Raw genomic sequence first — 6,127 nt, forward strand, 5'->3', positions numbered from 1 at the left:
ATATACACAATGGAATATTATGCAGCTGTCAGGAGAGATGAAGTCATGAAATTTTCCTATACATGGATGTACATGGAATCTATTATGCTGAGTGAAATAAGTCAGAGAGAGAGAGAAAAACGCAGAATGGTCTCACTCATCTATGGGTTTTAAGAAAAATGAAAGACACCCTTGTAATAATAATTTTCAGACACAAAAGAGAAAAGAGCTGGAAGTTCCAGCTCACCTCAGGAAGCTCACCACAAAGAGTGATGAGTTTAGTTAGAGAAATAACTACATTTTGAACTGTCCTAATATTGAGAATGTATGAGGGAAATGTAGAGCCTGTTTAGGGTACAGGCGGGGGTTGGGTGGGGAGGAGGGTGATTTGGGACTTGGGTGATGGGAATGTTGCACTGGTGATGGGTGGTGTTCCTTTTATGACTGAAACCCAAACACAATCATGTATGTAATCAAGGTGTTTAAATAAAAAAAAAATTTAAAAAAAAAAAATTGGTATTAAAGTTTGATTGAGATGATCTCATGATCTTGAATAAAAGCCATACACTGAAATAATAATATTCCAAATTGCAATTGCTTCTATCGAAGAGTGTCATCTCTAACTATGAATTCTGAGAACCAAAGTCTCATAAGCTAAGGTTTGTTACAAAATTCTTGAAAAATTTACCATAATGAAATAAAGATGTCTTTTCTGTTTTTAAAAGAATTATTTTGCATTTCTAATAAAAAGTGGGATCAAATGTAAGTCACTTTTATTAAAATGAGGCTGTTCTAATTCTATGCATGGCACAGTATATACTTCCCCACTGACAAGAATGATCATTGAATACTACGTAAGTGAACCCCCAAAAGAAATTACAAAATATGGTTTTAGACCCCATTTTATAACATTTCTTACATTCTCAGCATAAATTTACATGACCTATATTTTCTAAATTTTCACTGATACTTGATTCTGTTTGGTTAAAGAAATTTGGGGCTATGAAATATTATATTGTAGCCTAAATTTACAACTGTCTAATGCTATTGAATGTCTATTATTGAGTTTATTATTCATTCATATTTATCATTAGAGAAATAGCTGTTCATGTCTTTAATTGCTCTAAACTGTGCTGTTGCAATTATTGACTTGAAATTTCTCTCCATAAAGACAAAAACATTCTTTTTTTTTTTTGTTTTTTTGGGCCACACCCATTTGATGCTCAGGGGTTAATCCTGGTTAAGTGCTCAGAAATTGCCCCTGGCTTGGGGGGACCATATGGAACACCAGGGGATAGAAACCGCAGTCCTTACTTGGCTAGCACTTGCAAGGCAGACACCTTACCTCTAGCGCCACCTCACCGTCCCCAAGACAAAAACATTCTTAATATATGATTTAAAAATATTTGTGTGCTGTGAAGTGCTCACACTTCCCTTTTCTGGCATAGTTTTATACAATGTTTTAACTGTGCTTAAGCTTATATACATATATAGATTATGCTTTTACATACTATATATGTATAGATATATAAGACATTATATTCCATAAATATACATATTTTATTAATAGGAGTGGATAATACTTTCTTTTTTATTTCTTGCTTATTTTAATTTATAAGACAATAAATATTTAGATGTTTACAAATTCAATGTTACCAACCACACCACCATCGAAATATATACCTTTGCCACTGTCCTTAAGACCAGTCTTTTCCACACTTTATCCTTACCCTGGTCTCATGTGGTAATACAAATTTTATTATCAGTGTCTAATAGATTATTTCATTGAACATTATTTTTTTTTTTTTTGGTTTTTAGGTCACACCCGGAATTGCTCAGGGGTTACTCCTGGCTGTCTGCTCAGAAATAGCCCCTGGCAGGCACGGGGACCATATGGGACACCGGGATTCGAACCAACCACCTTTGGTCCTGGATTGGCCGTTTGCAAGGCAAACGCCACTGTGCTATCTCTCCGGGCCCTGAACATTATTTTCTTACTTAGTTTCTTTATATATGACATATAAGTAAAATTGTCCAGTATTTGACTTTCTCCTTCTGACTTACTTCACTTAACATGATACCCTTACATTTTATCTATGTATTAAAGGCAAGATTTTATTTTTGTACAACTTAGTAGTATTTCATTGTGTACACATACCTGTTTATTTTAAAATGTATTTATTTTAGAGACAAGAGAGATGGTAGAGTATGTAGTAATATTGGATCAGAGAAAAAGTACAGTAAAGTATTTCCTGCAAGCAGCAAACCTGGTTTTGTTACTTGAAACTGCCAAGAATAATGTCTGGGCACAGAAGCAGACTTAAATCTTGAACAATGTTGGGAATAGACCCCAGACCAAAACAAAACAATTAATCATAAAACACACCCTGAAACAAATATTGACATGATTATATAAAACAGGAACAAATAATTTCACTCCTGTTCTTAGAAGTGCTCAGGACTTACTCCTGGTTCTCCACTCAGCAATCATTTCTGACAGAGGTCAGGGGATTACATGAGGAAATCAAATATAGGTTAGGTATATGCAAGGCAAAAGTACTATAAACTCTCCTATCTCTCTTGTCTATAAAACAAATACATTATATTCGATGATTCAGTATTGTGCTTACTACACAAATGCTAAGACTTTTCCACCATTATCCCAAGGTTCCTCAACAAACCCCCAACGTTAATCTCCTGGATATAATTCTATTAATCCCAGTATATCTCATATTTTTCCCAGTGGAGATTATATAAACACTTGTTTTGCTATTTTAAACTCTTCATGTCAATTGATATCAAGTATTTGCATTTTTCTCACTAATTCTCAGAGAATAATTTCCTCTAATTCCAATCGAGCTTCACTATATTGCAATATTTTATCATTTATCATTAATTTAATTAAATTTCATTGCATGTATCAACTTAATTATATTCAATTTTGTGTGTATTTGTGTGTACATATATGTACAATTATATGTTTACATGTAAAACAAATTCTTGATGCACTTATTCTATTTTTATAGACAGTGAGGTTGTTTATTAATAGACTTAATTTTCACAAATAGTAGCAATTTGTAAATTTTAATATTTTTATAAATCTCAATTAATTATTTAATATTGTAATAAACATATGAGCATCTTTTATTTCAGATTATTTTTAACATGGCTCTGCTAAGTGGGAGTCCTGACCAGGAATCCCACCTGGTGAGGAATGGAGGTTCATATGGGTTGATGAGAAGCAAATCCTGGTCAATGGCGTATAAAGCAAATTTCCTATTGACTGTACTATTGCTTATGTATGTATGACATCTTATAAAAGGGATTCATCTCCTTTTCCCATTTTAGAGGGAGTGATTTTCTTTTTGCTATTTATTCTTATGTTTTCTTAACTATTTTATAGAAAAAGCTTTAATAGCAAAACTTTGATCTATTTAAAATCAACTTTTCTGCATAATGTGAGTCAGGGATCTAACTTCTTTTTTTCTTTTTTTGCAAGAGACTACTTTACTTTTGTGGAAAAGCAGGTAAGGAGGTGGTGTAATACAGGTCTTATACTTATGTTGAAAGTTTGGGTTTTCCCATTGTCTTTTAGGATTTTCTTGTGGTGTGTGGGTTCCCAGGCACCTTTCCATCACAGCCCCTGACCTTCTTGAGATTGGTAAAGATTTGCGGCAGGGAAGTCTTGGAAGAGTTCTTGCACTGGGGATACTTTTAGAGCTAAATCCGGTTTCAAGTAACAGTCCATGTTAGGGGGAGTTGGTAGGGAGAACCGCACAGCATGAGTCAGCAGGGGAGTTGGTTACCTTTTCTTGCAGGGAACGAGGTGTGGATTTGACTTGGTGTCCCTTTGCTTGGGTGCTGGGTACTGGTTTGTTGGAGTAAGAGGTCAGTCTTGATGCCTAATGGATTAAGAACTGAGGGTGAAGAGTTTTAATATCGTGGGAGTTCTGGATGGGATTGAGGGGTGAAGGGATAGTTGGATTTTCAAAGGGGGGAAGGGGAAAGTACATGGAAGGGGTAGGAAGGAAGAAAAGAGAAAATACATTAGAAAGAAAGAGAGAAGAGGAAAGAAAAAGGGAAAAAATAAAAAAGAAAGTAGTGAGAAGAGAGGAGAAAATAGCAAGGGAATGCTAGTTTGCTTGAATGTGTTCTATGAGTAGGGCCTGTAGTATAAGTCTGTACATACAGTAGCTGCTTCGGTGGTCTGACTGGTCACGTGCTTCAAATCCTAAAAGAAGGTATAACCTAGAGATAAAGTGTATGTTAAAGAGTTTTCTCAGGACATTGTCATAGTGCAAACTGGGTAAGGTATCTTGTGTGATTGAGCCCCGAGATGCCATCTTAGTTTGTCCACCCTTTGTATTCAAGATAGAAAAGCTGAGAGGTTATTTTAAATATAGTAATATTAAGACATTAAAAATTAGTGTTATGAGATGTTTCCATTGGAGTCAGTGATTTCCCGTGGTGTTCTTTACCTGTGATCCTGTATAAGATCCCTAAGGGATTATTATGGGCCTTTGTATTAGAAGGCTGATTACATACCTGTTCTCTCAATGCTGCTGTTTCTGCTGTTGCTGGTTTCTTTGTGGTATAATGTGTAGTCAAGAGTTTGTGTTGCTCCTTTTTCTTGTATTTTGGACCCTACTCCTGAGAATATGTTGACTATTACAGTGTTTGGAGTTTCTACCCTGTTAAACCATGTTATTTGGTTGTTGAGTATTAGTTGTCTATAAGGTGTATGTTACAGGTGCTTCAGAATAGTGCTATCATTCTGTGTTTATCTTTCATCTTCTGGCTTACTCCATTTAACATAATATGTTCTAGGTCCGTCCACGTTGCTGCAAAGTCTGTGATTGTTTCATTTCTGACTGCCATGTAGTATTCCATTATGTATAGATACCACATCTTTTTTTTTTTTTTTTAATTTTTATTTTGATCATAATGGTTTACATAGTGTTGACAATAATATTTTAGGTACATATTTACATAAAATCAGGGGGGATTCCCATCACCAAATTGTCCTCCCTACACCTCCGTTTCTGTCCTACCTCCCATTTCCTCTTCCCTCATCCCAGGTCGGCTAGAATATGTGGTCCCCTCTGTATCTAACCCACAACTTAGTAGTCTTGCACTTGTTTGGTCTTGATGCCTCCCTTAGTTCCCCCTCTAACTGGAGGCAGGACTAGCTAGTTCAATTTGCGTGGTTTTGTTTGAAAAAGAGAAAAGTAATAAACTGGGGTAAGGATCTAATACCCCGAAACTGGGCAGAATCCTTCTAGAGGCTCTCATCATCGATTTGAGAGATGGAGAAAAAGAAGGTGAAACACTCCACCAGTACCAAAAGAAGTGTCAAATATCTAGTGAGGGCTTGAGCTGTATCGATAAGCACCACAAAAAAAAAAAAAAACAGGCAAACAAACAAACAACAAAAAGCAAAACAAGCAAAAACAAACAAACAAAAAAAAACACGCCATGGTCTTGAAATGAGAAACATGGCATAGCACATAACGAAAGAAAAGAAAGGAAGAGAAAATATAAGTATGGTTGGGGACAATTTCAATAATCACTCCCAAACAGAGAAATCGACCAAAATAGATAGGTGAATACAAATAATAACAACAATAATAAATGGAGGTAAAAAATATATAGATAATAACCAAGGTTTTGTGCTTTTTGTATTTTTATTTTTTCCCTCCTGCCCTGGCACAGTAAATATTGGGGTCATTCGAAAAGGAATTCACTTGGCCTAAGAGATATGGGGTTTCTCCGTCCTTGGAGCATACTGTCATGGGATCAACACTAGACTTTGCTCAGGAGCCTTTACTCTCCCGGTGGTGGTTTTTTTTTTTTTTTTTGGTGTGTGAAAGACTTCTGTTCTGTGTTTAGAGGTCTCAGTTTCTGCACAGCTCCTGAGGTGGGACTTATGATGAAGTCAGTCTTTGTGGTTCTAGAGGTTCTGTTACCTCTGTATCATTTTAATCCATCTTCTGTGGTTGGTGATCTTGGTCTTTGCCCTGATCCTAGGGTGGCACCTAGGATAGCATCTTTCTTTGTGCTTCCAAAAGCCCTGTTCCGTTACAATTTTCTCTGCCGGACCTTTGGGACTGGGGATCCTGGTTATTGTGCAGGTCATAGTTCAAACCCT

The sequence above is a fragment of the Suncus etruscus genome, chromosome 9 (genome assembly GCF_024139225.1).
Source record: "Suncus etruscus isolate mSunEtr1 chromosome 9, mSunEtr1.pri.cur, whole genome shotgun sequence".
NCBI lineage: Eukaryota > Metazoa > Chordata > Mammalia > Eulipotyphla > Soricidae > Suncus > Suncus etruscus.